General features: G+C 36.5%; 1 protein-coding gene across 1 annotated transcript in view; it reads left to right on the forward strand.

Annotated features, from left to right (window-relative positions):
- The window catches only part of LOC139695113 (uncharacterized), a 231796-nt gene that overhangs the window by 171064 nt on the left and 47110 nt on the right, over positions 1–13622 (forward strand). The window lies entirely within an intron of this gene.

Consider the following 13622-nt stretch of genomic DNA (forward strand, 5'->3'; position numbering starts at 1 on the left):
TTCCATCTCGACAGGAAAGTAGTTATTCCCACCCAAAGTGAACATATTTTTCGACGCTTCTGGGCTCAAACCGCAGCCGATAGACAGTCAGAAGAAGAATTGAAAGTCAAGTCGTTGAAATTGGAAATGCAGGCGAAAACATACCTCTCTGTTGGCTAACGAATTCTTCCGTTCTCTTCACATGGGAGGAGAGTGCATTGGGTTCCCTACAAACTACTGACGACATTTTGGAAAAAATATTTTGCCAATAAACATAACAGGTCTGACGACCAAACTAACCCGATAAGAGGAGTTTGCTTGTGGAGAATGCCGACTCATTATCTGTTTCAAACTTCCAAAACGCATTAGACACGTCGCGTTGCTTGGGTGTTTTCAGTAACGTTTTGGGTTGACTTTCTACAAGTTCCCTGGCAATGCTGCCGAAACTTGTGTTCAGGATCCTCAAAGAGTCCATTTACAAAGACTGCTCGAAGACGACATATTGTACGTAATCAGATGCGAGTACATTGAAAGGTCACGCATCTGCTCTTTGTACAAATTCAGGAAGTGTATATGCCAGCTTTGAAAGATTTCGAAGAATGTATAGAATATAAACAAAATTTATGAAATGTCTCCATATTTGTCATTTATACTAATTTTTTTGCAAATTAAAGTGGGATTTTTTTATATTTTACTAATTGAGACTGATCTCACATAAAAATTGCAAAGTATAGTTGAATCAATTGTAAAAAATATTTTATTTTATATATATATAATATTTTATATATATATAATATTATATATATATATATATATATATATAATGTATATAAAAATCATATCATGATGAAACAAATGGATTAACCTAAAAATTATGAGGTCAATAGAAATTGCCCCTTCATTGATCATACTCAACATAGGAACGCTATAAGTGTCATCTATCACCACAACAATTGAAAACTCGAAGATGCGAGCACCATGTAGTCTTTGCATACAGATGGACGAAACGAGGAATAGGAATTTTGAGTAGAAACAAATTTCCTAACGACTATGACAGCTGCCCCACATTAAACATCCTCGATGTCACGAATGGAGCTTTATTGGGCCGATCCTAAATATTATATTGAACACGTACTTCGAATTTGGTCTGACAGAGGAGCAAAAGAGCAATGATCCTGATCCTGATATCACTTCTAGGAAAAATGCTTTAGAAACAACAACTGAGTTCTATCTGATTGTTGTTAAATATTGCACGCTTTAGGTATTTCATCTTCGTCACTTTTCTATATCCGCCAATCTCCCACCGAAACCTAAGTTATTTCCTCTGCAGCTAACGTCCAGCTTTCAAATCCATTAGGAGACATACCTGTACTCCCAATGTGTTAAAATACGTAGCTCGAATACGTGTTTTTCCTAGAGGTTGGTTCTGTTCTGTGATTAGATTTTTCCTCACTTATTAATATTCCTTATTTTGGAATATTTTTATGGCCCTTTCTTTCCCCGTACTATTAATCCTACTGCTCAAAAAATAAAAGTTTGTCATGTACTTCATCTTTGATTCCTCGGTTATCCAAACTAAAGGTGATTAGGAGAAAGAAGAATTATCTAATCCCCAACATTTAGGTTTGGTTTGTGCACATGTTCAGAATGTTCATTTTCATTTCCTAATTTAAAATTCCCTTTTTGAAATAATCTCTCTTCTTCATCTCCTATCACTCTAATGACTGTTGAGCGTAATACTTAGTTTATAGTTTCCTCTATGGTAAGGAATTCTGGGAGTTCTGCCCGTGATATTTAATTTTGGTCTTCTCGAGGAAAATAAATTAAAATCGGGAACCTCCTTAAATGATAGATATTATGGTGCAAAATTATAAATACATCAAAAAGACTAAGTAGATGCGAAGTTGTCATATGGTAATATATCAGATGATTGGCGAAAACCATCTTGTAAACGCAGTTATAACTTACTGCAAGGTCTTATGCAACACAAGTACGATACTTTCCTGTCAAATACAATATGCGCCTGTCCTGCAGAAGTCCGCGCCGCGGCTTACCTTCACGATATGAAACATTTTGCCAAGTTGAGGCCTTGCAAAAACAAAAGTTAGCATCATAGCATTTTTTACAGCCCAAACATTTCCGTTCAAAGATAATGGTCATCGCCCATTGCACTGAACACAGCATACGATCCCTATTATTTAAGAGTGACGGATGTCCCTTCAAACTCCATTAAGTATTGGTAATTGTAGGGTTCGTGGGTTACGTTTGTGCGTGTTCACCAGTTAGTGGTTCATGGAAAATATGGAGAAGGTATGACCGACAGAAAGAGGACTCGGCATGCATATTCTTTGCCGTAGTCAATTACCAAATATTGAGCTCCTAAAAATCATACAACCCAAGGTAGCATCAAGAGCCATAATCTCTTATGACAATAACAATGCTTTGAGATGCAGATCGTGTTTGATTTGTACCGTGGCGAGCAAACTTTTTATTCATTGAATCCTTAAAATTTAGAAAAAATAATGAATAATTTCATATTTTCACATTTTCCCAGTCACCTCCCAACGTTATACATGTACCTACTTATTTAGGTACATTCCTCAAAAAGAATAGAATCGAATCTCATCATTGACCCATTTCATAATTAGGTCCGCAAAAGACGCCCGTTTGTGATTCGGTAACTCGTGAATTAGTCATGAATAAACCTTGTGGTCAAAGCTAAAAATAATAAGGAACACTTTACTTTTATTTTCATACCATTGAGCCCCTTTAAGTTCTACCTAAGTTCGGTATTATCTCAATAAAAGAAATATTTGAACCCCTTAGCCAATTTTCTCAGTTTTTCAGAGATCTGACTCCGAAAAAATTTTATGAAAACATTCTTAAAAGGAGAAATGTTATTTTGAGCGATAAAAAAGTCTCAGAGTGACTTCTGACGCTGAAATTTCTCAGATATCAAGACCGCGAAAAAAATCAAAAAATAAATGCTAAAGCTTCCGAAACTCTGTGACTTTGTATATATATTTTTACAAGATTTCACAAAAGGAGTTAAATATTTTCAGGGTTCATGCACATGAGGTTTTTATTCCATTGTATCAGACAAACGACAGAACAAATTGTAATGAATATCGTTAATTCATGAATTATCCCGAGTGACACACAAAATTCAAAGATAATGTGGCACACAAAAATTAAATTATATATAAGATAAATATAAAGAAAGAATATATTATTCATAAAAAAATAAAAACAATGAAAAGCGCGCTGGTTCCGTTGGCGTCACATAATCCGTATAATATATTTAATGTAAACTAATACAATTAAAAAATAACAGTTTTTGTCCATTTGGTTTTATGATTTTTCGCACGGTCGTGTTTTTTTACTATCTTACATTACCTCTCAGTAATTCATTGTTTTATCACTGCACTATCCGTTTACCTGTGAGAAGGTAAAAGCTTGTTATTTAGTCGATAGTTTTCCCGCTCCAAAATACAATCCCAAGAGAAGTGATTACTTCTTTACTTTTTTGGTTTCCAACTAATGAGGAGAATGTCTAAAGAGCAGGAAAGCGTCTTTCGAATGGAACACAAAGTCGTGCAACCACTCGATGGATACCTTTTCCTACGAGAGTTGTTCGATTGTTTCTTTGCCATACACTTCCTTTGAGCGCAAGTGGTTCCTACTTGCCAAAATACATGTACCTATCCTACGTTTGCTAAGTTTTCTTAGTTAGAAAAAGTCGCAGTCATTCAAAAGTAACTACGTAGTATATTGAAAATGTTATCACACTCCAGAAGAGCACAATTTAAAACTCGGGACTTCAGAGATTATTTGGCTCAAGTCTTTTTTTCTGACGGAAAAATTATCAGATTAAATTATTATTAAGTTTTCAAAATGTTCCTAATACCGCTCATATTATACGAATATTTTTCGTATGACGCCAAAGAGAAGGGTTTATTACAGTACCGGATGCTACCTCAGTATTGTTTAAGCAAGGCATCATAATGCAGTGGCGATTAGTGAGTTTTCTATCCAAAACCTATGTTATTCGATAGAATACCAAATAATATATAACACAAACTAATAATTTGCGTAGTATTTACGAATATTAAGAGTCTAGATACCGATTCACTTTGCTTAAGAGTGAACTTCGGGCCCAGTTCTCCCGTGTACAAATATTTCTTTCGAGACTGAAACGTTTTATTTTTTGCACGCCAATACCCGATTGAATATTTAAACCAGTGGGCATATTATAATTTAAGCGAATAAAATGGCAACTAATTCGGCATTACCCTTGAACTCCATGATTTGTTTAATAGCTAGTTTATGACTTAGCATCTACGAGAAATATAAAATAAACAATTATTCTAAATCATTAAAAGGGTTATGATATGAGCAAAAAAATTGCAATTTAATACTAATATAGCATCGCCATTAAACTCCAAAATTTGCACAATAAACAATTTATGACTTGGCATCCTTTATACATATATTTATTTCAAGTTCATTACAATTCTAATTAACTCATTAGATATTGCGATGAGTTAGTCAAAATGTTCCGGCAACTGGCTAGAAAGAGCATGAGTTTAAACTTAGGTGACTCATCTAGACACCCTCGGGTAGACCCAAGTTCTATGATACCCTGGATACCAAGTCCCACTTGGAAACAGGAAACGGTAGAGTAGAGAGAGGAGCTCGTCCCTCTTAGCAGCTTCATTAATGAGCGAATTTCTAACGTCTCAAAGGGATTAGTAGGAGGTAAAATCCACCTTCATCTTGCATAACAGACATTATGGCTGATTGCTGCCATAACTGTCGAAACCGGAAGGAATTACTTAAATAATAAAAAGTAACGTCAAAATACCACAGTGAGACATATGAAAAAAACAATTTAAGCAATTTTTTCAAAATTCAACTTTGACTTCACCGTGAGGTATGAAGAAAATAACACCCATTGTCCAGAATTAATGTCGCCCCCACTCCGTGAACCCTTTTTATGTGGCGAACTACCCATGACGTAGAGAGAATCTGAAAACAGTAGTAGCAATCAAAGGATGGATTTGATATATGATGGTAGCGCTCACCTAATGCTAATCCCAAAGGCGAGTGAAATTTACTTATCAGGGAAGGGGAGCCAGCTCATTTTACCCCCCCCCCCCACGCCTTTGGTTCCAGAAAGATCTGGTACACGAAAAATTACACAGCTCGGGTGAAGTTAAGGATGCCCAGAGGCTTCCCCGGGTATCGAACCCGGGCTTTCAGATTAAAATTCAACCCTCAGCCAACTGGACTACCACGACCCCGAAGGTTAAATAGCAGTAAGAAAATAAAAATATCTTCGCACGGGTTCACAAGCTCTTATCCTCTTCCAAGTGCAATGGATCAAATAGCTGAACTATTGATTCGGCTACTGAACTACAACTGATTCACTCCTACATTGACGACTACTGATTCCCACATATAGCTCGCCATTTCTGACGTTAGAATCACTAGAGGTTCATTCGTAATTAAACCTTAATTCTGATAAATTTGCCGCAATAATTCACATAAAAGAATGGTCTAGTAGAGAATAGTTTCACGACTCAACGGTGGGAAAGAAATGGATCTTTGCAGTTTGCTGTGCACGGTAAAACATAGCGGATTATTGCAACGTGGTTAATTCAGCACGTTCGAAAAGATACGAATTATGAGAATTGAAAAAAAATGTATCTATTTAAAACAATACTTCTTTTAGTCTTTTCTTAACTAATTGTCGAATTAGCTGACTGATATCAGCGTTAAAGAGCTTCAAAAACGAACAGGTCAAGTGTTTAAAAGCATTGCTTAAAAGACAAAAATGTAAACGCGCTCGACGAATACTAATTTCTGTTCCCGATCAAAAACCAGTCATTTATTGTTGAGCAAACAGCCGGCGCGTCATTCCTACTGCAAACGGTACGGAGTCAAATGGGACGAACTCGAAAAGCGCTCCTTTGTGTGGATGCCGGAGAAAAGCATTTCCTCTGCTCGTTTGATCGGAGATGACAGGGGAACAGCGCATTCCTGATTGATTGCTCGCCTTCCACTTAACCGCAGGCAGTCTGCCGCCCTCACGTGCATTCGGGGATAGGCGGGCCCATGTCAATCCTACTCCAAATTCCCCGATCCTTCTCCGAACGTCGTCCCACTCGATCGGGTTGCCTCAATGTTAGGTGAGGACCTCCCCACTATCCCGAAACCCCCTTCTTTCTTTGATGGCATCTCCCTTCCACCCTTATTCTCTGTACCTTCACATTCCCTGAACGAGTCGGCGAGGATTAATTTTCTGAAACACCTGCCCACCAGGAGCTATGGTGGAAACTTGTAAATAACGAAAATTTTATCAATAACAACATTTAATAATATTAAAACGGGCGTGGTAGCCCAGTGGTTAGAGCGCTTGAGTGCCTGTGGCCTCACGCAAACTGATTTTTCGGATACGAAATCTTTTTGTTAAACCATATGCGGCAGAAGGAATAGATGTGCCCCTTTACCCTGATGCGTGAATTTCACATGCCCCATCGGGCTTAGCAGTAAAGGTAAGTAAAACCTATAAAGACCCACATTCGTGTTTATTACTGTGGGTGGAAGGTCATTGCCAAACCTTCCGTTAACTTGTGTTTTATTAACTTTCGTTTAACACTTTCGTACAGACTGTCATTTAACTTTATCTCCGTAAAAGCGAATCATTGAATAGCCAACGAGAAACGATCTAGTAATAACACGCATCAAAAGAGAATGTAAAATACATTAACAATAAAAGCCACTTCGTAGAAATCATTTTAAGGGAGATAATAAAAGCGAACTCTAGCGATAAAGAGAGGTTCCATTTCCATAAAAAAACGATTAATAGAGCAGCTAACAAGAAAATATCTTGCAAGAAAAAGCAGTAGAATTTATAATTCCTAATTACTGACATTTAAAAATTAATAGTGAAATACGTTAATGTAATCAGGTCTTCCTCTCTTAAAAAAATGGTAAAGCAATCAATACCATTGTATCTTTCATTTTCTTAATTGAATGAAATAAATTCGAGTGACGCACATGCACATATATCAGAATTCTATCATCATATTGGCTATTAAAAGGTATTAGCTCCTTTCTGAGCTTGCAAGTAACAATACCTTTACAAAAACATTACCAATGGTAATTATCAGGGCTTATTTTTTCCAAGTATTTCAATTTTTGTTACTAATACTTTGACATGATCATTTAATGCTATGATATTTACTTCGCAAGTAGAAAAAGGCAGGTATGCATACATAGAAGCATGCTCTCATATAGCTTAAATCTACAACAAACAAAGAGATGACAAGGAATTCATTCAAAAATTTCCAAGTATTCTCTAGAGTTTTCATTCAAAAATGTATGTAATAGATGGAAGATCGAAAGACGCCTGGGTATAATGGAACTTTTACATGAGCAGCCCGATATGTTTTACGTAGCTTACAAAAAAATTAGGTAGAATTCTTTTCAACGGAAAATTTTCACCTTGGGCCACGTGCATAAATAATTTCAGGACCTTCCTTTCTGTCTCAGAGCCACGAATGCTTTTTTCCTACTCCGTCGGATCCACCGCAAACACGCAAATCTCTCCCCCGAGCACAGAGAGAGGCCTCTCGTCGGAGCGTCCCCTCAAGGAGGCGAAGCGAAACACGACGACAATGGCAAAAGAAATGAAATGGGGCAGAGAAGGGACCATTTGACGAGAGAATGGGAATTTTTTTTGTTCCCATGGAAATGAAATTTCCAAAACGAAAATTTTTTTTACGTACGACAGAAAACATAACATGATGCACCTGTACTTAGTTAATCAAAGCACAATGGTGCTTAAAGGAGATGTTTGCAGATGTCTAAAACCTAAGGGGATTCATTAATGCACTGAGCCCTTAGTAGGGGGAATTAAAAACAATTATAATTGTAATCTTCTACATGCTATACTTTTAAGAAAGAACTAAGTATTACTATTATTATAACATGCGGCTACTGTTTTAATAATGTATATATTTGCCTTTGTATTATTATCCATATTTTACCACGCAGAAAATAAACCTCATACCATATAGCTGTGGGCTGGCCCGGAAGGTTAAGTCGATATTTTCAAGATGTCTTCTTTAATGAAAGCCACAGATCTTTCAAACAAAAAAACGAACACCCAAGCCATGGAGAAATAACTTTAAGGATTAAGCTGGGATAAAACACTAAAACATTGGCAAACTAAGCATTATTCCTTACGTCCATCAAAGGTATTCAACTTCCCAAACATGATGAATAGGTGGATTAATGAGAAAAATTGATATTTTATGTCATTACAGAGAACTTCGGTATGAAAAGTCTAATCTCAATAAAACGAATTGCAGAAATTAAGAGCAGGCAGCCCTAGTTTTTCAAACAGGTGAAATTAGTGGCCATTAAGCTTTACCGCATTATGGTATTTCTGTTAAGAGTTCAATAGTAATAATTTGCATTATCTAAAACAGTCGCGTGCAAGACGACAATCAAATTTCTTTTGTAGTAAGTAAATCGGTATAGAGAGTAACTTTTTATCAAGATTTTTCAATCCAGAATACCAAAAATATTCACTTGTGTTCTTCTCTTACGGTATTAACGGAAGAGCTGAATTTTGGTGTCTAATTTTGGTGAAATTTTGGTGTCCCTCAAACTTTGCAATTAGCAGCTATCTACTAAGTTTGTGCCGCGGTGAGGATAATTTAGGAACGCGAATTTGAAACTCAGCATCCCTTTGATGTTTCCCGGAAAGTTCATCTCTCGTATTTACCTCTTCCAGCTCCCCGTATTTGCCTCTCATAAAGAGACGGAAACCAAATGGTATTTTTTGTAAAGCACGAAATGCTTTTCATCAAATCCACTACGGCGGTTGTATTCCAATCGGAAATTCCATAAGTTTGCATAGAAAAAGTAAATACTCTCTTCTACTTTCCAAACCATTTCAAAGGTAATGAATAACGCTTTTAGCTCCAATAGATGATATTAGGCACTAGAGCACTGGCTGCTCTAGTGCCTAATATCATGTTGAAAAAAATATTGTGATTATTGCTGGAAGAATGATTTAAATTTTGAGGAATCCTCCGTGAATAGGAAAGCCTAGAAGTAAATGATTTTTCGAAGAATTTCTCTCCCTCAAAATTCTCAATTTTCTACGCTGTAATGTCGAATGTTTTGTTTATTCATAATTAATTGTATCGCCTGCTCTCTATGTTGTGGACGCTACTAATCATTAAATTGATCAATATTTTCAATTTAAAAAAATTCGGGTTTTCATCATTCAAGTATTTTGTTCTGTTGAGTGATATGGAAGAGAATAATAGCAATTTATTACTCAAAACTGACACGAAAATAAACAAGTCGAAAGGGATGAAGGAAAACGGTGAAAAAAATTATCGACACCCCTTGTTGCATGTGCCTTATCTTTCGCCATGAAATCCATGCTCGTCGATCTTTTATTTAAATTCTAGGTACACTTTTCAAGAAATATTTGTTTTTGGGCGTCATTTTGAGTGATTTTTAGTCGGGCCACTCACGCCGGGCGTGCCGAAAATATTTCTCAAGAGAGGTAAAAAAGTGCTTTAAATGGAACTGCGTATGATGCCCTGATCAATCGTCCATGAGGGTATTTAAAAATGGGTAACCCTCGATTACCCCAGAAAAGCAGAATTAAAATTAATATTTTGTAATAAAAATATATAGTTTACAGTTGCCTTCAAAAAGGATTCCTAGAGATCATATATCTGAAACCCTTTGGCCAATCTTAAATGGAGAGATGAGGTTTAAGAAGTTTAAAATTATGGAAATTCTTTCTTTATTTTGTGTAAGGATAAATTATATGCGTTATAAATAATATGATATCCGTGATTACCCAAGTAAAAATACCATATTTTACGGATATCTTAGACCTTCGGCACCTTGACCCTCTACGACCTTGTGTGCAATTAGCAATCTTCAAAGGTTTTCTAACAATGAATTTATATTTCAATCTCATATGATTGCTTATAGCAACTCTAAAAATATTTTAATCAATATAAAATTAAAATCGATGGTTTGAGGCTCAACCTTGTGAAAATTCTCAATCACTGTATAAATATATTTAGTATTTTATTCACTGTATAAAATTGTTGTGTGATTGATTGTCATTGAAGGCAGTAGATAACTAAATCGTTCCAGAGTAAACGAATAGTACCACTAAAGGACTCTCAGGTATATTTCCTATAACTTGAAACCCCAAATTAAATCTATACATCGATAAGTAAAAATTTGGAGCGTAAGAGACCCGATATCATCGGGCGATACCTAAAACCACAACGTCTGAATTATCAATAACGATCGAGAGAGCTCATCGACCAGAAACAACGACCTTCTGGCAAACTAACAGCAATCATGTATGAATAAGCCACATCCGCAACACAAATAAATAAACCCTTAGAGCTATTTTGCAAACCGGTAGTAACTCCATCCTAATCATTCCTAAAATAACTTCATTCCTGGAGCATAAAAAATAGTGGAAAAATGCAATCAAGGCAGTAGTAGTTCGATCACTACCACTGAAAAAATGCGTAGAAATTTTGAAAACGCCACAATATAATAAGAAATAAATGTGTTATATTGTAGTCCAGCCATTTTAAATATCATAAAATATTTTTTCCAAAAAATAGCCTTCGAGAAATGAGGATGAAGGGCGTTATGGGTTATTTCGAGATACCTAAATAAAGGTCTCATAAATGTATACGATAATAATTAAAGATGAGGACGGAATAGAGATCATTTGGGCCGCACGAATGGGGATGAAAAGATTTAAGATTTAATGATAGGGAGTAAAAGGTGTTTACATTTTTCTAAATAGTTCAGGAAGTCCATGACGAAAGAGGGCCACTCATTTTCTATTCCAAAACGTTCTTATGTTCCAAAATTACACGCAGACCGTTTTCCCAAAGTTTCTCCTGAATATTTAGATTATGATTCGATACCTAGAACGATTGCCTTAGGCTGTAATCTCTAATTGGGGAGGGGGACACAGGATTGTGATAACATATGCAATACACAAACCTGAGATTCAGAGTGTGTACCATTGTTGTTTAAAATTCTGTTCCAACATTTTTCACATTCCTGTGTTCCCGCCAAAGATGACGACCTCGGTCACTAATGTCAATCGTAGATATCACAATAGTAGCGTCCTACTCACTTATATGATTAAGTATTTTAATTGCATACAATCCCTGATCGTTCCGCCTACCACAGCTATCTTTTCGTTTGGCTCAATTAAAATTTTCTTTCCTTGACAGGGCCTGCATCCGCGATAACCTACGGGTGATATGCCTAACAATATTCTTGTGGCTTGATGATGACAGTGAATCGTCAAAACTGGTAGTATCGTAATCAAAAATGTATGGGAAAGTACTAAGGATTATTTGTTTCCACGACAATACTAAAGGATTTCCCAACTAAAAACGAGCATCGTCCTCATTGGGAAAGCTCTAATATGAAAATCGATATTGCGTTATGAGGACTGAATTGCAATATGAGAACTCCCAACTTACAAAAAAATTGACCTTTTTCCCATTAATTTCCGATTATTTTAAAAGAAATTGAGTAAATACTGAACTTGTCCCTATGTTACTGGGTTGGCACAGTCGTCATCTGGAGCTGTCCGAATTTTAGGTAACATCGACAGGATTTTCATCCCGACAGAAATATTCAAATCGACCCACGACTAACTTGAAGTAGCAAGTGGGGAGTGAACAAACTTTCACCTGGCAACGCGTAACGGATTATGGCGGCTTAAGGCCTGCACTCCTCCAGCCTCTCGAGAATAGGGGGCACCACCAAACACACGCACCCAGAAGCCACCTACCGGCAGCTCAAGCGAACTAAATTCCTAGAAGCGAGAGAGAGAGAGGAGAGCGTAATACCTGCGTAAATATTTGATAGCTGGCACCGAGGGGCTTTCCAACATCCCTTTCGTCGGGCCTGTTTTTTTATAAAGAGAATCAAGTAGAGTAGGGTCCTACGGGTCTGAGACCCTTCTCAAAAAAAATTGTTAGACCAATCTTCCTACTGCCCTTATCGAAATTTTGATGCAGGCCCGAAAGTGCTGGAGCTGGAGTCGAGCCCGGTCATGAGCTATGGGCCGATTTTCACTAAGGCTGTGATAGCTTTTTGTTTTGTCACTAGCCGGGAGGACCCGCGTAGAACGGGGAAGAAACGATGGAAGAAAAAAAATTAGATAGAGGTGCATGCAAATAAAAAGGTGTATGGACCAGTTCAACTTCAACAAATTTTTGTTGCTCGTCCCAGGTTTCCGAGTCCTTTTGGTCAGTAGGCATGTTATATTTTTGCGCCTAATTATGTTAAGGTGCTCTGTCTTTTTTTCCCTTCTTATCTGATCTTCTCTTGAGTATGCTTCATTTTTTTCTGAAAAATGTAATCTCTGCTGCTCTAATCTGGTTTTATTTTCAAACACCCTTGCGATTGTTCCACATACAGCTTGCATATCTATTTATTTATTGTATTTTTAACATAGAGTGGCTAATTCTCGGTGAGCCTTGTTAGATATGTCCATAGTAACTCAAGTCTTTCCGTTAAAATCTATTCCTTCTCTTCCACTCGTAGCAACAATTGCATTAAATACAAGTTGCGCAGAAATAGCTGGTTTGCTGACTACAATTTCATTTCAATTCCAATATTCATCTTATTCAACAAAAGACAATATCTCGTTTTAAATTGTTTAAACATAAAATATATGCTTGTAATACTGTTTTAGAATCAGTTTTAATTCCAAGTTGATCATTTTTACCCTTTGCTACCCCCCAGAAATGTGTTTCCCTCAAATTGAAGGTTTTGAAAATTACTTCTCTAAATAATCTCAGCTCCAGTCTACGCGGAGTACTTCAGTATTCGACAAACTCGTGAAACTCAATCAGCATCATTGCAAAAAACGTGACACGTCATTTAGTCTTACCGAGAAGAGTATCTTGCAAAATCATTCAACGGAGTTTGTTCATTTCCAAGTACTAATTAAGAAGTCGTCAATCAACACTAAAACCAGTTTCCTCCTTCAGCATTTACGACTCTAGAAAGTCACTTATTGGGGGACCAGGTTTTTTTAATGCAAACAAAAATAATTCATAACTTTTTCTACAAATAAAATTGAAAGTCACTTTAAATTGGAAAATTATGCTGCCAATTTAGAAACAAAAACGCAGACTGCTGAAGATATTTGTTTGCTCAGGAGACAAAAGTTCTTCAAAAGTAATTTCGGGCAAATGAGTAAACTGCCTTTTAGAGCAGTGGTGACCGACTTTTAGGTGACACGTGACCACTGATGATTTTTCCGTTAAACGATTTACGAAATTTATCACGGTATCTTTTTTTTGCTTTCCTGTATCATAAGTTTAATTTTGTTGCGTTGAGTAATTAAAAATATTCATTTCTAATAAATAATATCTGCTTTCAGGTTGCTCTATGCAGCGACTAATTTATAAGAGCAGAGTCAAAGTCAGGAAGTAATTTCAATATTCACTACATTTACTAATGCGTCCTATAGTCACGAAAAATACCTTTTGTACGATCCGTGCATAGACCAAGGTTGTTCACCACTGCCCTAAGGTCAA

This window comes from Hetaerina americana, unplaced genomic scaffold, assembly GCF_022747635.1.
Source record: "Hetaerina americana unplaced genomic scaffold, ioHetAmer1.1.p SCAF_6, whole genome shotgun sequence".
NCBI classification, from domain to species: Eukaryota; Metazoa; Arthropoda; class Insecta; order Odonata; family Calopterygidae; genus Hetaerina; species Hetaerina americana.